We start from the raw sequence: 27,419 nt of genomic DNA, 5'->3' as shown, positions 1-27,419 counted from the left end.
AATTAGTTATTAAAATAATCGAATAACATTTATAATTGGTCCATTTTTCATATAATCTCGACCGATTACTATTACTTTTTGAACGATAAATTATCGAACTTCGGCTATTAAATTTTCCCCATCGTTGCCTGCGAGAAATTGGTCTCAAATAAGAGATCAAGAAAGATATTACTTCTTCACTCTTGATATATACATATTAATCAATCTAACTTAATAGAAAAATTATAACTCTAAGTGATTCGAAATCGCTCTCCAATGCGACTATTCCTTCCTCTTAGTTTGCATTTTTACGATTGAAGGAAAAATCAAGACAGTAATAAAATAGAATTCAGCACGAACATGGCTCGCATTAGAGTTAGAATCATGAATCAGTTAAACCATACGTTCACTCGAAGCTCGTAATATAAAGGAAACAGCAGATGGTTTTCGTAGTTCAAGCACACACATTTGTTCAAAATCAACGTTCAAAGTTTGGACGAAGATTATTCTTTTCAAAAGTAAAATTTTTCCTTGCCATCTAAATTGTAACAAAATCATGTAAAAATATATGGATACACGTATTCGTTAGAAATTCTTCTTTGCGCGTTTAATCGTCTAATTTCACGAACGATTTCATTTTAAGGGCACGGAGATTGTAAATTCCTCATATTCGCGGTAATGTTTCGGAATTTGGCTACAGATGTTGCTGATTCAACGTCCAGTGCTTGGCAGCTTATAGCTTCTAGCAGAAGGTTCAAGTTTCGTGCGTCATGTTCGAGGCCAGATGTTAACGTTACGAATATAATATTTCTAAACATTCAAGTTCTCCAATTGCCTTCTCTTCCCTTTAGAAGCGGCAATATTTATAAAATACGTATCCACGTGTCAAGTAGATGAAATTACACGGTAATAATCGAGGGCAGCGAGAATTTTATTCGTAGGACACGATTTTATGCACGAAAATTATATATGTATATCTATATATATTCGGTTCTTCGGAAAATAATTTCGTTTCTTCGCACGAGTGTCGCTAGTCGAACGTTTATGCAGCCAACTTCGTTCCAAATCGTGTTGCTCGGAAAGTAATTTCGTTTTTTCACACGAGCGGCGCTAGTCGAACGTTTATCCAGCCAACTTCGTTCCAAATCGTGTTGCTCGGAAAGTAATTTCGTTTCTTCGCACGAGTGTCGCTAGTCGAACGTTTATGCAGCCAACTTCATTATAAACCATGTTGCTCGGAAAGTAATTTCGTTTTTTCACGCGAGTGTCGCTAGTCGAACGTTTATCCAGCCAACTTCGTTCTAAACTGCGTTGTTATCGTATATTTTGAGAGTTAGCGGTTCGTGGTTTATTTATAAAAAAAATTCGTTCGATTCTGTGCGGTTACGTTCTTCGTTAATAAAGATGCGGGATCATTTTCGGCATATTTTACATTTTTATCACTGAAAACAGTGAAAATGCTGTTCAAGCAGAAAGATGTATTAACAATACGCCAGTGTCAAAAATTGATTTTCAAAATTTCGTCCCGACAATTTCAACGTTAAAAATGCGCTACGTTGAAAACATCGATCGAAGTAAACCGGCGAACAATGACTCGAGATTGCTAGGAGATTGTGAAATTCCATTGTTGATGATCATGCGAAACGACTTGGTGTTTCACTGTCGCGAAAAAAACGAACTTAACCTCTCGTTCGAGGCTCTTTATTAATCGATCCACAATTTCATCGGCCATTTTTCTCGACGCGTCCGTTCGTCAAAATCGCGGTCAAACTTCATTGACCATCGCCATCGAATTACCGAAAGGAACGATCGACTTGATGATTAATTTCCGCTCGGTTGGCGGTTTCTAACACGCGCATGCAATTTCCGCGCGTGGCATGGAAAGTCGAGAAATATCTCCTTCGTGAAATTCGCCTAAAAGCCCTGCTGCCGCAATACCCGCCGACATCTTAGATTGATTAAGCGGCACCCGGCAATCTTGCCCCCCTGCTAAACGTCTCGCATCTGTCACCGAGCTTTTCCACCTTCGAAACCTTCGAGTTTCCAACACGCATGCACTTACACGGCCAACGTTCCGGGGAGAGGCCGTTCCACTATCCACGCTCGCGCATCCAAAGAAAATTTTCTCTCGCGTCGCGCGAAATTGCGAGATGATTGCGCGCATTACGCGATCCTATTACCGAGCTTTCGCTATTTCGTGAAAGCCGGCAAATATGTAGAGGATGAAGTTATCGGAGGACGCGTTAATTTACGTACGATTCTTTTTTTTTTTTTTTTTAGAGTTTTGTTCACTAATGGAAAAATGCTTCAAGGAAGGTATGCGAATCTGATTGGAATTCAATTTGGAAAGAAATTATTTTTGCTTCTGTCGTGTCATATTTATCGCATATATTAATATAAAATATATTAATACACAATCTATACGTGAACCTCGATGCATCAGCGTAGAATCGAAAGAATTCTAATGTATCGATATAATGCAAAAATTATCACGATACTAATCCAAAACGATGATCTATACTCGATATGATATAAAAATTTATTTCTCAACGATATCTGCAATTACGATTTGTAAGTATAGTTTAATTTGTAAATGTAATTTCATATTTGAATAAATAATAATTGTATGTATATGAATAAACTAGACGTAACTTGTTAAATGAAAATAATTTTTACCGATTGTAAATATTCAAATTATAGCTTTTGTACTGCTATGTAGCGTGTGATGTCGACAAAGCGTCTGAAGTGGAGATAGGCTCTTCTTGTCTCTGTACTTGTCCCGCGAGACTTTTTTCCACCAAGTGAACTGTACCGTTGGATGTATTTTAGAGAGTATTTATATTTGAGGTTTTAAAGAGGTTGTGGATTGTAGAAATCTGAAAGAGAAAAGAATTTTAATTTTATGATCCTGCCCTTTTTCCTTCCTTTTTCGTTTTTTCGTTCCTCTACATTTGCTATCCTAATTCGACCTAATTAACGTCTTAATGAATTGAATTAAGCCCCGGAAACTAAATTCTAACCTAATCCTTTCAATGATCGTGTCTTTTGTCACCTTTTGTCTCTCCATGGTTTCCTCTTTTTTTTTTTTGCTACCACTTTCTGTATTTATTAACTCAATTTATCACAATTATCAATGTTCATTTTTGGCTTGATTTAATCTCCAACTTAATCAATGATACGGTTTTCGCAATACACTTTGGAAACATTTCTACTTTTTCAGTTGATGTTAATATTCATTTTCGTATGTCGTAAATATTCGACTAATTGAAATTCAAACTCTCTTCGAAAATTTGATAATTAAACTCATTTAGGTTATTCGCGAAGGGATTCAAGCTTGTTCAGATTTAACGATCAACGAGTATTTTCAGTTTTCGAGTGAAAACTTTTACAGGCTTTTTCTCTATTCGAGAGAAGAGTTAAAATTTATTAGATTATATTACAGATTATATATATATATAAAATAATCGTTTTTTTATGACGTTTCATCATGATTTTCGAATTGTTATTCGTCGGTTTGCTTCGATCAGTGTCTTTATTTTATCTTCATCGGCTTTGACTGATTTTTCAAAACGTGGCGCATCTTTAACGTCGAAATTGTCGGAACGAAATTTTGAAAATCACTTTTCAACTCTGATATATCGTTAATACACTTTCTAGACTTTGTGTAACTTTTTTTTTTTAAATAAATCATGAAACTCTCAAAATATATGATAACACGGTTTAGAACGAAGTTGGCTGGATAAACGTTCGACTAGCGACACTCGTGTGAAGAAACGAAATTACTTTCCGAGCAACACGGTTTATAATGAAGTTGGCTGCATAAATGTTCAACTAGCGACACTCGTGTGAGAAAACGAAATCACTTTGCGAACAACCTAATACGAGTTCGCTGTCGATCGATTCGTAAACGCGACAGGATCTGTGGATTATGATCAGTTCGTTAACTCGGATTTATGGAATGTTATAAAAATTGCGAAGAAACTTATGACAAGTTTAATAAAAATTGAAGATATAGAGAAAAGTTTCAGAGAAATCTGTCTTTTTAGAAGACAATAGAGAAATGGTTTTTTTTTCTTAAAAAAATTCCCTTTACACCACGAGGAATTCCGAAAACAACATTTTTCAAATAGACATTCGGTTCCACCTATCTCGAAGCGGACACTCCGCGTCCTCTTCTATTCCCACTTTTTCCTTTCCGTTTCACTCAACTTCCTGCTCCATGCAACTTCTTTCTTTCTTCCTTTCCGTCGCGTTTCGTTACCTTCGGACGTTCTAAATTACCATCCTTCTACAAACTTCTTACTTCTATTCTTCTCCCATTCCGTTTCCTATGGTAAAACAGACAACAAACGGTCAAACTTTTCAATAGCGATTCTATCGCACGCGTAAGAATCGAACGAGAAATTTTCACGTTTTCACGGATTGGATGATCGTTTTACAGCGCCAATAACGTTGCGTTTCAAGTTTTTAAATGATATCGGGAAACGCATTCGTCACGGTGGATCGAGTACGAATATCTCGAGGGCGATCGATCGGAAATCCTCCGATTTTTCCCGAAGAATATACGGAGAATAGAAAGTGTCGATTGTTTTAAAAAATAATGTTTAAAAATAAAAAGTAATTTTTAAAAATAACATTTTTACGAACGAAAAAATTATCCGGCTAAAATCCAGTATCCAGAATGTTAGAAAAAAAAAAAAACCACAATCGATTCCACACGTGTATTCTCTCCGTTTCGATGGTTCGTTCGGACGACGATGATCGGGATGGAAAGAAATCCACGGGAATGTAATTTACGGTGGAACAAACGGGTAAAAAGCGAAAGCAAGGATGGATGGATGGTTGGAAAGAGCGGTCGGTCGTTGCAGGAGGCTCGTCGATTAAAGAAAACGAGGAATCGAGGGGGGAGGGGACGACGAGGAAAACTGAAAAAGAGGCGGCGAGAGAGAGAGAGAGAGAGAGAGAGGCGCTCGTTAGATGCATTTTAACGCCATCAGAAATTCCTCGCCTCCTTTCATCACTAGTAGACCCTGCCCCCTTCCTTCCCGACCAATGAATTTACACAGTATTTCGTTCCGAGTTTTAATCTCGTTTCGCTCAATTTCGCCTTTACCTTCGGAGCTTCGCTTCTCCTTAAGTCACGGTAATGAGTGAACACGCTTCGACGAGCATTCTCTCCGCTTTACCGAGAGAGAGAAAACGCCCTCTGCCGAATCGGCGCAAAAACGACCATAAATCAGGAATTTTCAATCAGAAATTTTTTCGTAACGCGATGCAGTGTTCGGATTCCTTTTTCCAAAATTTGTTTCGCTTCAGTTTACAAGATATTTGGCGTAATAACTTGCACTCTCGATTATATAATCCGGCTCGAGCCTGTCGGAAAACAATTGCGTCTATAGTTTCTCGCTGAAATTCGAGCGAATTTTATTTCGATTCGAATATCCGCGCGAAACAACGGAAGATATATTGTTAGCGAATATTATATACCCATCGTTAATTCTTCGTTTCGATTCGATGTTTATCTCGCTCTGTGAATTATTAAAGGCTCTCGATGTATTAGAACAACGTATTCAAAACGAAATATAATTTATATTATCGATAATTTTTATTATCGAGGAACAAATGGTAAAAAGAAAATACCGATGCTACGTTTCCAGAGAAAGATACTCGATTATTATACAATAATTCCAACCGTTCGTCATCTTATGGAGGACGACTATAATAAAGATTAATACTTTAAAAAGTGTAGGATATTCGAAACGCTCTGTGTTCGTATGTTAAAAAACGTAAGAAAAAATTCGCATTTTTATTTTCACTGTATCAAAACGACGATCTATATCTAAATCTCGATGCATAGGCGTAGAAGAATTTTAATGTATCGATGCGAAAAATATAAAAATTGTTTTTGTTTAACGATAATTATAATAAGCTAAACATACAAATAGTTTCAAAAATATTTCCAGTCTTGGACGATTATCCCAACGTAACTCGATGAATTGAGGATAATTTTTACGACGTTGAATATTACATGAATTATAGCTCTTCTACTGCTGCGTAGTGACAGGATTATCGACAGAGCGTCTCGAACGTTCTCTCCTGCGAGACTTCTTTCCACCAGTGAACGATACATAATCCGTTTCAGCCGATGATATTTTCAATCCCACTTTCCTTTCCAAAAGTACGAAATATTTTTACCTCGATTTACATTCTTGTCCTTCCACACAAGAATATAAAATGGATTGTTGAATATCGACGAATTCCACGAGTAACACATAGATAAGTAACAATAAATAATTAGATTTTTTGGAGCTTCGAATTTACGAAAAAGGATTGAAAAGGCATCGATTGCAGAGCGAGAACGGCGGACAAAAGCGTGGCATTATTTTCTCGCTAGAAGGAATAACCTCTCGATCGTTGGCAATAACGCGAAATCCGTAACAAAAGGCAAGATGAATCTTGAATTCAAGATGGCGTAGAAGAGAAAAGAAAACGAAGGAGAGGGAAAGGATTGCGCGGGAACGAATCGAATAATTTAACGGGAGAGATGAGACGGGCAAAGTGTCGTCCTACTACAATCTCACCTTTCCTTTCCGCCACATTTTCCGTCATTTCCGCGAGGAAACATCCGTTCCTCTCCCAGAAGCGCAAATCACGTCGAAAGAATTCTTATTCTTTCTCTTCTTCTTTCTCCGTTCCACAACGAGGATTCCTCCTTCAAAAATTCCTTTCTCCATTGAATAAAAAAAAAAATATTTAATCCAAAACGCTCGATCGCGCATATAAACATAATTTGTTTCTCCCATAAATCAAATCGATCGATTTGGTCAACACTCCTCCGAACCAAAATTTAAATCTCTATCCGTCCGCTGTGGGAGGACGCGAAGTTGGGGGAAATTTGCGACAGAAAATTTTTCGCGTCGGATATTTCGACAATGGCCCAGAGGAATGAATTATGCATTTCGTTATCGTGGAAACGTCGATAACAATTTGTCAGCATGGGTTCCGGCTGGGTGTCGGGCGTCGCCGTACGGCGTATCGGCAAATAATTTAGCTTTTCAGCCGCGGAGGCGAGCAAAAGTTTCCCTTCTCGGGCGTAACGATTTTTCCTCCATTTGTAATTATGCGCGGGACTCCCATTCGACTCGAAGGAGGGGGGAGGAACGATTGACCGACGGAGGAACGTGGCCTGACTCGGCAAATATTGCTGTGTCAGCCGTTCGCGCTTCCAGGCTTTTTTCGCTCGGCCGAACCAACAACTCCACGCCATTTCTCGCATTTTCATTCTCGCAATTTCTTAGCTAACTTGAAACGATTTCACGCGCGAATTGACATGTAAAATTTTTATATTATTAGTATTCAAGCATGTATCGTTGTTCTCCGTGATACGATGTCTTTCATTTTTCTTATTTCGTTGAGAGCAAATCTTACGATCTTATTTCTCAGCGTCTCTATTTTCATCGCTACTTTATTTCCTTCTATTTCATTTTTCGTTTATTTAATAACGAAAAATCAAACTCATCTTCGCTCCAACTAATTTCATTATCCAAAACATTGAAAATGAAAATATTATTATCGTCACTGAGCATCAAACTCGAATCAACATCGAAAAGGTAGTTCGATAATACATTATTCTACGCTTTATAGGATCATCCATAAAAAGCTTGTCTATTCGTGAAGCGAATTTTAGAAAAAAGTCGAGCATAAATAAAGTGGTACCTGAAGGTCACCATTCGAGCGAATATTTAGAAGGATTCTACGATGAATCGGTCGATTATCGCGTAATTGGATGAAGCTTTTTTCCACGCGATTATGTCGTATTAATTTATTCAAACGAATTCTGTCCCTTTCCAAAGAGCGGAATATCGATCGATCTCGATTCGACGGTGTAAAAAGAGCGTAGAAAGGCTCTGGTCACAGATGGCGTGCAAGAGTCTCGCTACACGTGTGAGCACTGATCGAACAAGCGATAAGGATTTCGGTCTCGCCTTACCGTATCGTCCTTTCTTACTTGCCATTCTTTTATCTTTTTTGCTCCTTCTTTCGAAAACAAAGGCAAGTACTCGGTCGATAACGAACGATGATGCTCGTCGAAATAAATAAAAGTGTTTGTAGTAAATTTAGAGCGCGTTGAGTTTATATGTGGTAAAAGTATCGTATCTTGCATGCGTTTATAAGTGCGTGAATCGAGCGATGACTGGGCGCAATCGCTGTTTCGATCCGTCTGTTCTTTCGCGATATAGCGAGTAATAGAAAAATCGACATGACTCGCATTTATGTAATTTATTCCTATTTTTATTTTTTATTAAATATTGTTATTCATTAAATATATGTATGTATGTATTTATTTATATATCGAACGATGATATGAAACAAAATTTGAATTGTATTTTCGTTTTATTTATCTAATTTTGATTTATTCAGCATTGCACAAGAGAATTATTCCTGCCTTTCCTTTATTAAATATATTCCGAATGAAGTGTACGTACGTATTCCTAGATTGAACGATACGATGATTCGAAACGAAATTTGAATGTTATTTACCGCCCGGTATCTAATTTTGATTTATTCAGCGTTGCAGAAGAGAGTTAGTTTTTTTTAGTAGAGAAGTTGGTACGCGTACTCGTAGCGAGGAGTGGGTGACAGTGTGCACTCGAGAATAAGGTCAGTTAAGAGTAAACTACGAAGAAGGGGCTTAAGAAAATCAAGCCAAGGGTCGAGCGAGAAATAGAAATAGATTTTTTTGTGTTAAGATTCTGCGTACGTTCGCAAGCAAAAAAAATATAAAGATATATAAGATCTCTTTATATTTATCACCAGACAAATTGTGACTTTCAATTTTATACAAATCACATTTTTTTATAAATCGTGATTTATTTTTTCGAAGTGTCGTTCGTGATAACGAATCTGTTTATAAACTCGGCTATTAATCGAGAATGGCAAAATGAATTAAAAAGTAATCAAGAGCAGTGAATATAAATCACGGGGGACTAATAAGAAGGGGGAGAAAGAAGGCGTGGTGAAGATTAATTAATATAACCGAAAGTTCATTTAATTAAAAAACTTCCCCGATAATCGCCTGTGACAGATTGATCGATTCGAGGAGGTGATCGACGTAACGGTTGTTGATGCAAAACGTTACAGGACTGCAACAAATGCCTAAACAGGTTTCGTTTACGTACACGCGCGCGCGAGTTTTATCGAATGCGAGGAAACGTCGTTAAACGCGCACTCGAAAGAAATTGTCGCGAGTCGAGATGCAAGACGACGATTGGCAACACGGCAGCGCGGAATAAAGGACTTCAACGACGTCCTTTCGAAGAACCGGATCGGATTATTATTATTATTATTGTTATTATTTTCTTACAACTTCTCGCATGCAAACCGCCGTCGATCGCTACTTCGGCATGCACGAACGATATCGTGTCGCGAGCAGCTTTTTCAATTTACAACGCGTAATTGCAGCCCCTAATTCCTGACGATTCAGCGCCGCAACGATTGCTACGAAGAGAGAGAGAGAGAGAGGGGGGAAAGCAAAGTTTTTTTCTCTCAGAGAGAATAAAACTTTTATTCGAGAACGAGTAATTTCTCGAGTAATTTAAGGATAATCGAGTTGATAATCCTTCGAAACGAGTTCCACTTGTTGGCTCGTGTCGAACGAGCGTTATAATATCGAGAAACACGCCGCAATTGGTCAACCGTCGTTCCCTTTATACAGCGGCGTCTCGTTTTTCTTTTCTTCGACGAAGAGGGAGGGAGGAGGGGAGAAGCAATCACGCCACGCTCAAAGAATAGAGGAAAAGGAGAGGTTCGCACGCAAAGCTGTGAAAGAAAGAGAGAGAGAAAGAAAGAGGTGAAAAGGTGAAAAATTGTCACGACGGTCGATAAAATTTCGATAAAATTTGAAACTGGAGCGAGTGCAGCCGGAAGTTCGCGTCATTAGATCCTCCGCCGGTTCAAAGAGCAGACATCGTTCACACTCCCCAGGATCGCATCCACTCTCCTCGTTTTCTTTCCCGACACGTAGCTCCACGCTCTTGGCTCCGCTCCTCCGCCGTTTTTATTTATCCGCACCTCGGTTGCCAAATCTTTCCACCCTTTGCCTCGTCTTCTCCCCCTCCTCCATGCTATCCTCTGACGATTTTCATCACGGTTCCATTCAGTTTTATGGAACTCCATTTTTCCATCTCCATTCGATTTATCTCTCGATTTTGATCCGTTGTTTTTCGCTTTCAACCAATTCGACATACGCGGTATTATCGTAGAAAGACAGTATTTGGAAAAATTTCCGATTATACTTTGATTATTTCTTCTTATTATCGTTTCGCACGAGGATACCGTTGATGTAACAAAGGAGCGAAGAGAGAAGGTAGTGAAAAAAAGTTCTTTCCAAATTCAAGATTTTATTACGTAGATCAGGTACAAGATTACCCAATTGTTTTAGTCGGATAGATCTTCCTGCCGATTCTTCTCTGGGTCGGATTTTCTTTTCGAGCGATTCCTCTAACTCACCGCCGTCGAACTTTCTCGATGCGCCTGAACGATCGATCGTCGTCCTCCAAATTAAAATTTCCGGCTTTAAATCTTCGCTACGACTTTTTCGCACGTTCCGTAAGATACAGCGTTCTCTTCCAGTGGCGTACACAAACCATTTCGGTAGCTTCGATGGACGATTTCCTAAGCTGGAACGTAAAAAGTAAGCAATGACGCAGTAAATTGTCGCGCAGGACTGGAAACTCTTACAGCGCTCGTCGCGGCGCTTCTTAAAAACGCAAGAACGCTGTTTCGTACGACGCCACGATCGATAAAGTAATTCCAATTCGGACGAAAGTTACGATCGTCGAAAAAAGGAGGAAGAAACTTGTTCGATTGGATATTCCTATACACGGAGAGAAGAACAATCTCCCTAGAAAAAAACGATTTAACGACAAAATTTCATTATAAAGGATGCATAGAGAATCTTCTTCTCGTCTCGAATAATATTCGCGATCTCGCAATCTTTCTTTTCCCGCGCGTCAGCGAGTCGTCATTCGCTATTTATCTCCCTTCCTTCGCATCTGGCACCGTTCCCTTCTCGCCTCCCACCTTTCATCCTCACGGTTCGAGCCAAAGCTCGAGCTAGGTCACGTCTCTGTTTTGTATTCCATCAACCTCGCATCCATTCCCGCGCTAAACAATAGGAGGCGCGCAGTCCGCTTTCCTTTCCTCCGAGAACGCGCAAGAGTCCGTACATACCCCCCTCTCTCTTTCAAACTCTTACCATTCCCCATCCCCGCCACTATTCCTTTCCCCTTCCACTTTCGTCGTCGCGAGACACGAACGTAGACGAGGCGTTCTTCTTTGTCCAAAGTGGTTTCGTCTAGATTTCGAACGCGAAGTTGAGAGTGCCGTGTAGAAATGCGTGTCGACTTGCACTCGCGTCTTCTTTTTTCGTTTTAACACGAGAGTGATTCGATACGGTTTTCTATTCGATTTGCAGTAAGAGACTCCCGTATTCGAACTAATAGAGACAAAAGTGGCCGGATAATAGAATTTTTGGATAATTACTTTTTATTCAAGAAAGAAATGAACAAAATTGACGTCTCTTTCAACAAGGATACCCTCAAACCATCGAACCATCCACCATTTTTCTTGCTAATTTCGTTGCACTTTCACCGTCTTTAATTATTTTATATTTCTCTTCAATGGTTAAAACTACGCGTTTTCGTTTACTCGTCATCGCGATACCGTTCTCCGCTTCACACTGAACCGATACGTTTAACACAGGAAAGTATATATTACATCTATATACGTTGTATTTACGTCGTAATCTAATCCGTGTTATAAACATTGCTACGAAACGTGTGAATAACAGAACATACGCATAATAGAACGTTCGTATATTAGGATATTTGGATAATTGGATATTTGGTAATATTAAAATTTTTAATACCAGAGATTTTAAGCATCGTGTACAGACCAATAACATGATTACTGATACTTTCCAGCATTCCCATAAAGAAACGCGTCGTTGAAAATAATCATCGATCGTTTACGAAGGGTCTCGAGATTGGACGACTTTCCAACTCCACGCGATTCGTTCGATTTCGCGAACGAGGCAATTAAGCCTCGCTTATCTTAACGGTCGGAATCGTCGCAGCGAAGAAATTCGAATCTTGGAATTCGTTAGAGATAAATCACTCCGAGTTGCTCGCTTCTAACCTAAATTTCTCCGACTTTTAACTGTCTCGACAAACTTCGCCCTTCCCGTTAACAATCCTCGATGATAGTCACTGCGTTGTTATAAAGGTCTCGAACACATACGCTAATAATTCGAAAGAGAAATTCGAAACTTGTAACTAATTTTTCCATAACCTCCTTTTTCCATAGCTCCTATTTATCCCCATTTTTAGATTTTTATTATATCTTATTGGAAACGAATAAATAAAATTTTGTTACATTTGGGACAAGTGAAGTTATTCAATGCGTTTAAAGTAACTTTATTCGAGATTTATTAATTAATTTTACCTTTTCAATTTGAGTTAATGCCCCCTCCGGGATCTTTCATTTCCTCGAAAATTTCATTCACGAAATGATCATACGTTTAAACCAGACAAACTAGATTCTTATACAAATCGAGAAGTAGCGCATGGGTGGAGTTTTGGTCGACGATTCGCAGCACAAATTGAAACTCGGGGATAAAGAAGTACAGGGAGCATGATGCGTTTGGCAAACTCGGTGGAATACCAAGGTTTTCGCAGGGATAAACGTTTCGTATTCTTATTGGGCCGAGACAATTTCGATAGTGCACCGAGGATGCTCACGATTTGCTGCCGATCCGCGGCATGGTAAATGCATGCCGTATGTAAATGTTGGCCGGGCTAGGGTAATCGGAAATTTGCTGGCTGTGCTTCGAAGCCACGCCTGTTCGAGGAAGCCGAAATCTACGAGCAGGAGGAGGAGGAGGAGGACCAATCGACGAGTGATTCCACCATGGATATATTCTAATATTAATCTTCTCTGACGCGATCAATGTTTAATTAGCTTTAATTCACGAAATTATCAAAACCCTGTTAATTAATTTCCTCGATCGATTCTTTTTAATTATCTAATAATCTTTATTTATACCGCGCCTCTTGCGACGATTCCGCAATATTTAGATAAAAAATCTCTTCTTAAAAAGAATAAAATTGAAGTGAAATTTTTGGCAACAAATTTTGAAGAACGTTGGATTTCATTTTCGAATCAATTTTCCAATAATTTAAGTAAAAGTAAAATTATCGGGGGAAAAATACTTTGGAAATTTCATCCCCGTCCATTGATGGGGAATTTTAACCTTTTCCCCTATTAATGTAACATGGTAAAAGGGAAGGAGAAAATGGTCTGCCGTAATCTTTGCGGGCCCAGCTACGACAGGGATCCGCTGCTTTCCAACTGCAAATGTATGCTATATGTAAATGTTATCCGAGGCGTGGGCTAATCTGGAATTTGCTCATGGTGGTTCAGAGACAAGGCGGTAGCGAGGTAAGCTCAGGTTTATGCTACGATTGATATCGCCGCGTATCCTACGGCCAAGTTATAGCAGGGAATTGTCAATAACCGATACACACCTATAAAGTATATAAACGGATCAATGGATGACGATATATCCTTCTTCCGAACGTCGATAATATTTCAGAATTCGAAAAGAAAATTTTTCGAAAATTCTCCTTCCCTTCGTAAAATTTGACTTGCTTCCTCCTTTGACTCACAACGCTCGAAACAACCGTCCGTCCATTTATCATCTACCGCTCTCGAAAATTCTTGTCCCGCGAAGGAGAAGAAAGTAATCCAACGAAACCGCTTTTCTGAAGCTCTTTTGGAAGGAGGGAGGGGATATAGCGGTGAGCACGGTCAAAGTAATACACGGTCCGGAGAGGTTAACAATAAGTTGTTGTTGCCCGTAAAACACGGTGGAATGTATTGTACCACTAGTTCGACTCGTGGAAAGTATATATGGTATTAACGAACAGTTGAGAATCACTGAGACGTGGAATCGTGGAGGGGGAATTGTGCCGAGCGCAGAGAAAACGGGAGCAGCGGAGGGAAAAAGACAAAAGAGACTCTCTCTTTCTCTTTCTCCCTCCTCGGAGTTTAGCTTCGGAATAAAGATAAGCATTACGTACTTACTTACTCTACCTTCTTCTATCCGTTCGACTTCGTCGTTCGTCCTCGAATCGTATATAATTCTTTATGAAATTTTATCGAGGAGAAAAGTATGGAATTTCTAAATTTATAAGAAAGAGGATGAAAAACAATCCGACGGCACAACTATCTCTTATATATATTTATATATATTTTTCGTTTTGCTTCCTTTTTCCCCTTTTTTCATCGATTTTAATTTAAGTATCGCGTGACAGCGATCGGTCACGCTTTGAAATGCGTGCATCCATCCATGAAGGCAGCTGTATTTGTCGCGTTCGAATCGGATATTGCAGATTGATATAGTGGCCACGTCTTTCTCTCATATAAAAAAAAACTTTAACGAATATTTTCATACCTAGAATCCCTTTTTTTTTTTTTTTTTTTTCATTCGAGCAGCAAGAGACCAGCTCGTTTCCCCGTAAAATTAATTCGCCTCTATCATATTTCGAAATAAGTGTAACGAAGAAGAAGCGTGAAAAACTTCGGTTGGAAGTATCCATTTAGTATTTAGTGGACCTGGATTAAAATATATTTTTCCTTTACAAAAAAAGTAATAAAACAATAAAATTGATTAGCATTGCCTTCGTATTCTCGATGAATTTCTTAATTCAAAATCACTTTATGTACAAGGAAGAGAAATTTACTGAATACATCCTCGATTTGTAAGACTCCTGTTAACGTGCTCTCATATTTATCACCGCTCTTCTCTCAATAATTTTTTTACGAACAAAAGTACTTACGAAAACTTTGAGAATAATGGATCCAATTTGAGACAAAAAAATCTGTTCCTTACATTCTAAGATTATAATGAGTTTAGAAACCAATAAATAAATATCGCCGTTCGAATCGAAATGGTGGCAAAAGATTAATTATAAAATAATCGCGTTCTTATATACGTATCTACCCATTCTTTCGATCGATCGCTCGATATTTTCAATAGGAAGAGAGAAATCGAAACCTTCGTTTCGGCATGGCTCGCGTAAATTTAGACGCTTTGTTACAGGAATTAGGATTTCGAATTCACGGTCTGGTAAAAATTGTAAATAAGGAAGAAAAAACTGGAAGCTCGAAAAGGGATAACGTCAGAGCTGTGAATCTCTAACTTTATTCGAACAGCGGATTTCTACGTAGCCAGAAACCCGAATCGGTTTCAATGTGGCACAGTTGCGATGAATCCGGAACGTAGTTGGAGCTTTGATAAAGTTACAGGAATCTGTGGAACGATTTACGTGGATTTTCACATCAAAGAAAAAGGGAGAGAGAAAAATCAAAGTTATTATTATTACACGTTTATTGAAAAATTTTTTTTCGATCAGAGAAAAAATAGGATGGATAGGTTTTCGTTTTCGCAAGGAAATTCGTGGAGGAAAGAAAAGAAGAAGGGAAGGCTTTTCGTGGAAAGCGGAATTTTATCATGGAGCGATCAATCTTTGAACGGAAATGGGGGGAGGAAAAAAGTTTTCTCGATCGAGTCGAGGCAACTGCATCGATGCAGCAGACATCGATATTAAATCGCATTACTCATACTCGATAAGCGGCGATGCGACAGTATGCACTTGAGCAACAAATTTAAAGGAAACGTCACAGATAGGGGCAACGCGATGTTGACATCCCGCTCGATCCATCCGTCGATAAATATTAATATTCTCGCGTAAATTTTTACCTTTTTAACGATAAAGAATTTTTTTACTTCCCAATCTTGCAGCACTCATCACTCGTCGCTGTAAAATTTACCCCGTCCATAATTTACCCCGTGCTACGATCAACGAGACGTTTGTGAACGAGCAGCATGAATTTCGTTTGCGCAAAATGTTGCGAAGACACGAACGCTTGATACAAAGGCAGGAAGTAAACGCGATGTAAATTTCAAGCTTGCGTAGCAATTCATCGTATAGCTAGTCGTCTACTTCCTGGATCGTGAAACAACAACAAGGCCATAAACAATTACCTTTCAAAGATACGAGTCTAAAGTGGTGGCCGTCCATGTTAAAATTTCTCGCAGTTCGATAGAGAAATCTCGATGAAAACGATTGAGCCATTTATTATACCCGTTTCGTTTCCTCTTTTAATCTCAATTATTTAATATCAATTTAATGTGTCGGGCGAGGGTAGAGTTAGAGTTAGAATTAACCGACAGTGGCGCGGTATTTAATCTAGGCTCTCGAAACCTCAAGAGGATTCGAATATAATCCACGTTGTTAGCTCGCGACAACGTTTCGACGTTCAGAATTCCAACGTTTGCTGGATTACGGGTACAACAAGTATCTCGTATCGTGTTTAACCGCGAGCACTGCTTGCGATCCGACTGTACCTTTGACGATTATAAAGTATAGTAGGTGTTCAAATAAATTCTTTGCCCCCCCTTTTTTTCCAAATTCAAGATTTTATTGCGTAAGTATCGGATACAATATTACCCAATTATTCCGGTCGGATAGATTGTTCGGCGACTCCCGATCTTTCTATCGATTCTTCTCGAATTTTCGTCAAGATTCCTCTAACTCCGTCGTCAAATCGTCGTCCTGCAAATTAAAATTTTCCGTTTTAAATTTTCGCTGCAATTTTTTCCGTAAGATACAACGTTCTCTTCCAATAGCGCACGCAAGTTGATTTCGTAAGCTGGAAAAAGTAAACGCGCCGTATCGCTCGAAATTGTCGCATAGGACTGAAAACTATTGCAGCGCTCGTCGCGGCTCTTGCTAAAAACGAAAGAACGCTGTTTCAGATGGCGCCACGATCGTAAAGTAAAATAATTCGAATTCGATCGGACGTTACCATCGTAAGAAAAGTGGAAGGAACTTGTTTGCGAAAATCTAGATCTCGTGAAAAGAAAAACGTAAAATTCGAACAAACGATCGAGCGATTAATTCTTTCGAACGATTAACGCACGCACGTGTACATCGTTTCTTCCATCCTGCGCGTAACTGTCTGTTCAGCGTGAAACGCGCAACGACTTTATCGGAACATTGTCAGAATGGACGGAATGGAAGGCTGCGCGCGCACAAATTATGCCGATATATTCGAGAGCATTGTTCGCCGCGCGTACGACGTATCGACACACACGTATTGCGTCACTTAAAATTACGCGTGACGCGGCGTGACGAAAGTTGGAAGGGAGTTTTGGGGCGTGTTCCAGCGTAAAATCGGCAACAAGCCAGCGTTGAAAGTCACAGCTCGTTATTGGTTCAGCCTTGAACGTAGTAATAAATTTCGCATAGTTGGGTTCAATGCGAATGCAATTCTTGGCCGAACCACGCCACGCGTGGTAAACATCGAGTTGTTTCGACGTTATTAGAAGTGAATACTTCTCTTTAAAATCTTTCGCTTCTCGAAACTTTGAAATAGTTACAACTTTTCGAAATCGGCGGCCCCCTCATCCCCTCCTCCTCCACCAGAGAGAATTTAATAACAACGCGAACGTACGGATCTCGAGATGCTGGATATTAAACTTCCGCGAATTCAAACGATCCAATATCATGGGTATCGCATTATCAACGAATCAAGGAATCGATAATTCGAATATAAAACTGATCCTAAATTTTCGATCCGATAATTTTGCCTATAATTATTCCTCGAGATAGATACATAAAAAGAACGTGTCTCTAAGAAAGTTTTTACAGTTCAGGAAGAGGAAAAAGATGCTTTTGAAGTAAAACTCTATTCAGTCCAATTTTTGAATTTTTACTTTACTTGCTTCGAATATGATTCGTATAATCCGACTAATTTTCCCTTTCAATTTGAATTTCAAAGATCGAAAGTTTTCGAGAGACGAAAACTCGTTAAACGACGAGGCGTCGACCTAAAGTATTCATACCCATAAATCTATATATCTGCGAAAGACGAGATTCTGACCGATTTATTAAAATTAATCCGAAGATATAGCGTAAGAGAATATTTTTCCTGATGCAATTGCGCGATTCGAGAGGGATAAAGCGTGAAGAGTGAGCGACGGCGAAAGAGCGAAGAACGTTGAATAAGCGGAAGAACGGTGAATAAGACCTATTTACTTTCTCGCTTCGTTTCTGGACAGGTTACCGACGTATACACACCGCCCCGTGCCAAACAGACATTTCTCCACGCTTGAAACGTTTCCTTCTGTTACCTTTTCAAAGGATCACCCTTCTCTCTTTCTCTTTCTTTCTCTCTTTCGCGAAAACACGTTTCTTTCAAGCCGTTCGACTCCCCCCATCCCAAACTTTAAGTCGCTCCCTTCTTCTTTTCCTTCTTTTCGGAATCTACGTACAAAACATTTCCTCCAAGAAGAGAAACAAGGACAGGAAGAGGACAAAAATCGATCGAAAGATTATAATCCGAAAGGGGAGGGGAAAATTGTTTATATCGTTTCCCGATTCGGCCGAGAATCGATGGCGAAAGATCTTAGAATATCTGTCGGCCGACTTTCGATTGCTTTCATCGAACGATCGTTGGAGCGGCAACAATGTTGGGATACGGAATCGCGCGCATGCGCGCCATATCGATGCCGATGGAAGCCGGTACGGGAGTGGGGGCCGGTGTGCGGTTGCACGTGCATTACGACGCCTCGTTACCAGGCTGGGTGTATCTAGCCCTGTTGTCAATTCGTGTAGCTTGTTCCGCACTTGTTCGCGAGGCGCGGTGAAACGCGGCCGGAATGTAAATAAATGTTTGGAGCAACGGCCATTCCAAGTCAAACAGGGAAAGGAGAGGGGGTCAACGGCTTTGAACGATATCCGTGGGCGAGCCGGTGTCGCTCTGCCGCGAGGATAAATAAATAAAAAGTTTTCGGAACCGGGCAGAACTCGAGGAGCGTGTTTAGAGAGGGTTTGGTTCAGGGAGTTGTGGTATTTAGCGATAAAATTGATTTTATGAAAATAAAGTTTTATTTTGAGCGCTAACGAAAGTTTATGCTCGAAGTTTTGATTTTGAAAAGATTCGAAAAGTAGTGATGTTGAAGAAGTTCCGAACTTCAAAAGATTCTGAAGTTTCAAAGAGTTCTGAAATTCTGATTCAAACGTTGCTCCGACGTTGAAAAGATTTCAAAGCAATTCAAAAGTTCAAAAAATTCTGATGTTGAGAAATTCTGAGGTTCCAAAAGTTTTAAACTTTAAAAAGACCTGATGTTGAGAAAGTTTCGAACTTTGAAACGTTCTAAAATAGTTCGCAAGTTCAAAAAGATCTGATCTTGATGAGGTTGTGAGGTTCCAAAAATTCTCTCAAAACGTTTGTACTCTTAAAAAAACTTAATGCCCTTCACGCTCATCTCGCGAGATCGGGATCACACAGGCGATCAATAACAATTTTCTGATTGATTGATATTGATCCTCAATCTAAGGAAAATTCCTAGAATAAGATTGAGAGGCTACGCCATCCACAGAATCCACCGCTGCCAAGAAACTGAGGAACTTCTTCTCGAGATGATGATGCTAATTGCCATTGAGACTGGCTGGAAAATGTCGTCCCAAGACGACCACGTTGATAGTCCAGCCACGCCGAATTGTTTCTAACATAATATACAATGCGAAGGATTCTCCAAATTCTTCTCTTAAAAACGGCATTATCCTCTGCAGCATCACTCTGTACCATTTGTCTTAATACAGAGCAAGAGGAGGATCCGCGAACCTTCATATTTGAACAGGTTGATCAGGTCTCGTTTCTATTCTTTTCAACGTGTAAAATTATTGTAGATACAATATGTTTTTTTAAATAATTTATTGTTAAAAATAATAATAATCGCAAAAAATCATCTACAATTAGCCACGAATAAATAAATTATTCGAGCATTTCAACGAGTGATCACTCAAAGTATAAACTTTATTTTCCTCTCTTTCTCGATACGAGAGTGAGAATCTCGAAGTGGATAAAATGCGATTAGAACGAAGAAAAAGTACAAAGATCAGTTGAAAGTAAAGAGTTAAATTATTAAGACGAATTCTATTCACCTTTCCCTACGTCATGAGTTTCGTAAATGAAAAAATTCAATGTGTCACGGTCGATAAAGTAGAAGAAGCTTGAGGAGGGGGGAGAGAGAGAGAAAAGAGATAAGAATCGGGATGAAGTATCGTTCGAAACAGGAAGGAAACAAACCGAGCCGCTTCTTCTTCGCCGCCACTTTAAGGGGGGCAATTATTCGCGAGAAACTTTCGAGAAAAAAAATTGCGCGTTTGCACTTTTTTAATTAAATTTCTCGACCGCGTCGCGACCACGCGGTCGACTCGAGCAACTTTCAGGAATTTAATCGAGGTCCAGGCAAGCTCGGCCAAGCCCCTTTGAAACAGTGTTTCCCGACAAATTCGATAGAAAATTCGCCACAGTTTCCTTGGCTCGATCTTATCTTACCTTGCGCACAATTTAAAATATACAACGAGTTATTTGACGCAGTTTAAAAAGGATCGATCTATCCTTGCTAGAAACTCGTTCGAATTTCGAGCAAAAATTGAAATTAATCGCGATTTAAAAGAAAGAAGGGGATAAAGAATTGTTGGAAGAAATTACAAGTCGATTCTTATCGGAATGCTTAAAATACTGCGGAATAAAGATTAAAAAATGTGGGATACGCGTCGAGATGAGCGAGGTAAATGAAAAAAGAAAAAATGTGCTCGATAATAAATGCGTCGCGAAAATTTATTCGGAGGAACAGTGTTAAACCGTTTCACCTGTTGATCCTTAAACGCATTACACGTTTACGATTCTTTACAGTGTGACTGCGATAATTTAGATTTTTTTTTTTTTTACGAAAATCAAATTGCGAAGAAACAATTATATCGATCGATATAAAATGATACGAGTGAGACAATTCAAAATAATGTTAAAATCTGTAATACGTTAAAAATATTTAATAACGTAACAGCGGGATATAATTCTGGACAAACACATTTCGCATTTCACTTTCGTTACAGCATTCAACTCACGACAAATTGAAAAATGGAACGTTATTACGCGTTCGCCAAAGAGACAGCGTAGGCATGCACCCACTTCTCCCTCGAGTGCATATTTGTTTGTCTTCAATCTCGAGGAATTTTAATATGTTTCCCTTCCTTCTGGGATGGTTGGTTCCGCGTCACGCGCGACGGAACAGAATGCGCCAACTATCTGACAATACGAAAACTAAACTCGCACACGGTATTACACGCTCCTCGTTCCCCTTCTCCTACCAAAAAAATTTAAACCTCTCCTCGTTGTTTCTCTCTTCGCTCCATTCGCTTCATCGCGATTAATGCTCGCCTTAAACTCGATTTCTCTCCGTCACGCGCTTTCTGGGACGAGAATTAATAATCAGAGAAAGAAAAATACGTGGAGAACGAGGGACAAAAGGAGGATTCTTAGACGATTCCTTCGCTCGAAACGCGAGTCGAGGATCGTTCGGTTTCGTCGATGTCATCGGCAGCCATCGTCTCTCTAGAAAAGGAAGGGACGAAAACGGTGGCGCGAGAGAAAAGGAAAACGAAACGACGCTATATAGGATGGCGGGCAAAGTCAAGAGGTTAAAGCGTCTTATGGGATTCGACGAATATATACCGGGGCGGGGTATTGGGTGGGGGAAAGTGCTTTTTATGCCGACGTGTCTCGCGTACGAGGTGGGTGGAAATGTGGTATTGATTTTTATCGGTGAAAAATAGGCTCTTCCGATCGGTTATGAGGAGAGAGAGGGGACGTGATAACAGGTAAGGATGTTGAAAGGGGGAAAAGTTTTTTCTCCCCTTTCCTCGTACGCTGGACGAATTTTTAAGCGACCGTTTCCTGATAAAGAATGAATTTTTTAACAAGGAAACATCGGCCCTTCTCAACAGAAACTTGAATAACTTTTTTGCTCGAGAACACGGCGAAAAACACGATCATTCACTCGATCGAATCGAGTTTCATCGATTTTTAAAAAATCGGGATCCATTCCTTTCCAAGTGGCGCGTTAAACGCATAAAACCGATAACGATTCCTTTAATCGTTAACGATTGAAAAAAGGAGGGAAAAAAAGGAAAAACCAAAAAATCGTTGGATTAAATTTTCGAATTTCAATTGAGATTTTTATCGCGTGGGGGTTGAGATTGGTTGTTATTTTGGAAAAACGGTCCTCGATTCGGTAGAGGAAATTAACGCGGAGGTTCCCGTTCAGTTGGCTCGCATGCCAAGAGGACGCATGCACGCGTGGGCCCGTAAAAGTTACACGAGAAAGGGAGGGGTTCGATTAAAAAAGAGATACGCACGGCGTGCGCGAGATCGAATTAACCCGCGCTCGCGCGCCGCACGGTTTTTGTTTTCTTTCTTTTTCCTATTTGCTCTTTGTTTCTCAGCGGCGGACCTCGGTCGGCCGTCATTCAGCGCGAGAGGCACGCGCGGGGCAACGTGAGCGGAATGCCGATTGGTAATTGGCGAGAGTGGCCGAGAGTGGGGAGTGGCATCGAAGGCCCCTAAGGGCGTCGACGAGCCTTGGAAAGGCAGCACGGAATCGCTTTCGAGATCGAACGAAGCAACAGCTTTCGCGAACAATGGAATGGAAAATGAGTGGGTCGATCGGGGGGAGGGACCGAGTTTCGAGGATTAGGATAACGATAACGCGTGGACAAGAATGAAGAAAATGGAGAGAGAGAGAGGTGGGGGGAATGGGAAATGAGGAGGAACGCGTCGCGGAAGGGAGGTATTTCTCCATTCGAGACGAAGCGAAGAGCGATGACTCGCTAATCAACCGGAAAGGAAGATTAATTTGATCCTCTTCGAACAATCCGTATAACGTGGAAACCGTGCAAATCGTGTTCTCACAGTCGAAACTGTAGATACGAGGTAAGAAGAAAAGTTTACCACCGATCTTTCCTCAAAATACTATCCCTGTTCAGGCTGTAAACTGTGGACCGTTATCGTATTTACCGCGCAACTACATTACGTAGTATATTTCTAGAAACGTTGTAAAACGTGAAAGTTACGTCGAACGAATGAGATCTCCTTAGATATCCCTTGTAAAACGTGTATCGTGTGTACGTGTATAGTAATGGGCATTATTTTACGAGCCTTTCGTAGTTTAGATTCGCGCGATCGAAATATTCGTCGAAACTTCGACTTTAAACGCTCAACGATAACCTTGAATCTCGTCGTCGCTCGCCGCTTCTCGACAGTAGTACGAACAGAGACGAGCCAGCCAAGGAGACTCGCATCGGATATTTCCCTTGCGAGCAGAGTTGGCCTTATTGAAACGCTCGAGTAACGTTTATTCGCAACTATAATAATTGGTAATCCACTTTTCGCGTAATTTGAACGATAAATTATCGAAGCAACTTCAACTATTAAATTTTGCCCATTGGACAGATTTAACGTAACGATATCTGATTTGATTAAATATCATTTGATGATCATTTTTTAACATATTGTGTCATATAAGAATTATTAATTTTTACCTAAAATTTTTCCTACTCGACGAAGATGATTACCAGTGAAAAAGTAAATAAAGTTACTATTATATTTGAACGATAAATTATCCAAGTAACCTCGATTATTAAATTTTTGCGAGAAACCGTTCTCGAATAAAAGATTAAGAATCCTTTCACATACTCATCCAACATACAATCCAACTCGATACGAAAATTATATTAATCGGCGGACTCGAACGAGGAAAATCGAAGATAAAAGAAACTTGATGCGACCAAGGCGAGGGCGCTGTCAAAACGCGACCGAGGCCTCGGAGGAACGCTCGGCACTTCATATTAAAATCCTTTCTCCCGCGTCAACCCGATACCCCGCTCTACACTTCCCCCACTCTACACTTCCCCCACTCCTCATCCTTCCACGCATCCGCCAACATTTACCGCTACCGTGCGAACATTCCTGCATGAAGAATATCCCGTGCAAATTTTTCGCTCTCTCGACAACAATAACTTTGTGACGCGAGTCGAAATTGATCGAATCGTCGATTAGTTTCGAAATATCGAAGGACAGCAGAGTCATATGCCATATAAAGAATATTCGTGAAAGAGTGAGCGACAAATATCCGATTAATTGAATTATATTTGATGAACAATAATGCTTCGTGAAAATTGAAATAAATTCGATAAATATGAGAATGATCGTTGAAAACGGCGTCCTTCGCAGAGGAGAAAGAAAAGAAAGGAAGAATGTGATGAAAGGAAATTAGGAAAAAATTTCAACGAACAATTTTAATAATAAGCTTCATATAATTTATCGCGAAGAATAATTTGATTCGATTCCCCATTGGTGTATTCAAATAACGTGTATCGTATATATCGACTTTATCATCATCCCTGTTAAACGATATTTAATATCTCGATGCATTAAAAATTTACCTGGTATATTTTTTTAATTCTATCTCGATATCCATTCCCCCGTTTAAAAGAATTTAGAGAGAAATTTTCGATCTTTCGCAGGCAAATATTGATCCCCCCCCACTCCCATTTATATACAATAACCCATACGTTCACGTCCATGCACAATTTCTCATTAAAAGCTTAATGAAGTAATGCCGTTATACGGCGCAACGAAGATCACAAAGTGATCCACTAATCTTTGTTAACGTTGGAGCCCCGTATGGAGATTTATCGGACGAACGTGAAAAGTTGAGGGGGATCGTGATCGCGATATGGAAGGGGGAGGAGTTTCAGATACCGGTTTTCCCTCGAGTTATAACAATAATCGAATTATTATTGCGAGAATTGAAAATTGGCCAGACCCTAATTTTTAATAATTTCCTCGAAATCGAGATCGATTTCGTTTGGCGCAAATCAATCGGCAGTTTCCTCGTTGGACGAACAAACGAATTTTAATGTTAGAAACGTGGAGTAACAACTCGAGGGAAGTTCCCACCTGTTTTCATTCGCAGACAGTTTTGCAAGATAATGTAAATAAAGGACTTTGGAAACCATTAAGTTCGATCATGAATAGTCAAGATTCGCGCGAAAACAAGCTTTGTCTTCAAACAGAAACTTGAACTGGCTCATTGTGGTTTCAATAGAATATTCCAATTTTGTTTTCGAGAAAAGAAAAAGAGGGGCGCGATAAATCGGCGAAAAATAATTAAGAGGAAGTCGAAATGTCTTTCCGTATAATTTTATCGAGGGGGGAAATGCAAGGATACCCCGCATCAATGGCGGGGAAACTATCGAATTCGATTATTTTCAGCGAGAAAGTGCGAGGAGAAACGCGATGTTCGGAAACTTTGAATAGCCCTTGAAAGCATCTTATGCAGCGAGTATCAGGAAATGGAACGTGAAAATGAATACCGTGTCTCCATAGCGTGTCCCCTCCTTCTTTCCTACATCTTATACGAATGTTTTATCTCGCCAAAGAAACTTCTTCCAAACTCAACTAGGCGAAAATAAAACTCTCCGCAACCTTCTTTTTTCATTTCAAGAATATACGGGCAAAGAGAAACGCCGCGTTTCCAGCTTATTGCATTTCAAAACACGTATATATATATATATCGATCTTTCAACGGCTTATTCCAAGTTTCTTGAAAAAGCACTTTATTCAACTTCGAATCTCGAGGATTCGATCTAATGATTATCACGTTAAAGAGAATTTAATTAAGAAAATTATGCGTATAATTACTTAATCTACTTCCCCTTAGCGAATTATTTCAAGAGAAATAAACGTCTCGAAAAAAGAGAGAAAGAGAGAACGGGTGGGGACGAAGACGGCAGCGAGCAATTTCGACGACGAAACAAAGCCGAGAACGTAACTGCTTATCGCGCGGTCGTATATTACGTGAATTCAGCTCTGTTTAACAATCGGCCGGTTTCCGTGAGGTATATATCCGTTGGACGTATTCCAGTGCGCGGGTGCGGCAGCAGCAGCTTTCGGGTCGAAATAGCGCGACGGTTGCACGGTCGGTATTACCGATATTAGCATTGCCAGTAACTCTTTCGAAACAGTCTTGGCACGTTCCGCGGCTCCCCCACGCTTCGCTTCACTACATCTTGCCTGAATCACGCTTCGACTCTCGCGTTATCCGTGCCGTCCTACTATTCGCGCCACTTTTAACACTCCCCTATCATTTATCTCCATTATTCGCCCCGATATTTTCCTCTTATCTCCTCCAATCTTTGCATTTTAATTATCATCTCGTCTCCTAAAAGTGTTTATTATCAACGAAGATTTAATTAACGTTGCTCGAAAATGAAATCTATCTATACTTCGAAGCAAGTATGCGTCGTCGAAACACGTGCACGTTTAACACGTACGTAACATATTTTATTAATAAAAATGACTTACCGCAGTTGGAGTAAGAGAAAAATTTTAAATTTAGGTCCGCGTATAATTATCCGTATGTTTATCCGTGTTTCTTTTTTTGTTCGGAATCTACGCATTTACAGCATCCACTTATGAAACGCAACTAATTAAGATCATGTTAACCCGGTTTTAAAGAACTCTTTCCGCTAAAGGGGCACTGACACTGACTGAAAAATTGTGTGCGCGCTGGATGGAGGATAGGCTTAATTTTTTTCCTTTCTTTCTTTCTTTCAAATTTGCAAAAAAAAAAAAAGAAAAGAAAAAGAGAGAAAGGAAAAAATTCCGTATCGGGACATTTCCAAGTGAAAATAGATTTTATTCCTCCCCTGGAGGGGGGGGAGCATGAATATTTCACGCATTCGATCTCAATGAAAATCGTCTTGGAGATACGTCAAAAACGCAGCTTGCATCAAACGCGAATATATTTGGTCAAAACTCGATAAATTTTTTTTATCCTCTTCCCTTCTCTTTTTTTCTTTCTTTCTTTCTTTCTTTTTTTCGAAAAATCTCGTTTCGACGTTTCAACGAAAAGCGCGTCGCGCACCGGAAAGTTTTGCATTTTTATACATTTTACGTCGATCAAGCTGACTTCTTTTTGAATCCGCTTTGCCGCGCCACGCATCGATTGAAATACACGATAGATATCGCGAAGGATTGGCGTTACGCCCCCTATGATGCCTCTGTTATATTAACTTTTTAATATTTGTCCCCCCCAGTGTATCCGGGGGAAATCCAATTAGCAGTGAAAGTAAAGGTTACCAACTCTGAGCATCAAGATTGATGCACAAAGGGAAATTGTTTTAGTTGTGTTCGCTTTACTTATATCGTATTATGCGTTACGTTCACTTATAAAAGATGAACGCTTTGTTGCTCGTTAAAAATTTCATAAAAGTATTTGTAAGTATATCAGGGTAAATCTTCTTAATGTAATCACCGTGTTATTAAAAGAGTAATGAAATATTTAAAAATATATATATATATATTTGGATTCGATGTCCAGGGACACGGATTAAAGTTAAAGTGGTCAACCGTGTGCAATATAAAAGTGTGTGTAATAAAAAGAGTCTTTATAAACTTTA

At 39.6% G+C, this 27,419-nt stretch overlaps 1 protein-coding gene and 1 long non-coding RNA gene across 14 annotated transcripts in view; one reads left to right on the top strand and one right to left on the bottom strand.

Annotated features, from left to right (window-relative positions):
• The window catches only part of LOC108001085 (TWiK family of potassium channels protein 18), a 223,197-nt gene that overhangs the window by 193,115 nt on the left and 2,663 nt on the right, over nucleotides 1-27,419 (bottom strand). For 2 of the 13 annotated variants that reach the window (XM_062073116.1, XM_017061927.3), the window contains exon 2: nucleotides 16,554-16,658. The exons of 10 other annotated variants lie outside the window; for them this stretch is intronic. The gene's annotated coding sequence lies outside the window, so the exon portion shown is untranslated. Of the gene's footprint in view, nucleotides 1-2,655; nucleotides 2,797-16,553; nucleotides 16,659-27,419 lie in introns of those variants that run through there. One more of the 13 variants, XM_062073111.1, reaches the window with a different exon arrangement.
• LOC108001088 (uncharacterized) lies at nucleotides 909-2,868 on the top strand. Its single transcript, XR_001766638.2, has 2 exons — nucleotides 909-2,550; nucleotides 2,680-2,868. It is a non-coding gene; the product is annotated as an uncharacterized LOC108001088 (long non-coding RNA).

This window comes from Apis cerana, linkage group LG3, assembly GCF_029169275.1.
Source record: "Apis cerana isolate GH-2021 linkage group LG3, AcerK_1.0, whole genome shotgun sequence".
Taxonomy (NCBI): Eukaryota; Metazoa; Arthropoda; class Insecta; order Hymenoptera; family Apidae; genus Apis; species Apis cerana.
The sequence above is the reverse complement of the archived record's forward strand: the minus strand, read 5'-3'. Positions and strand labels throughout refer to the sequence as shown.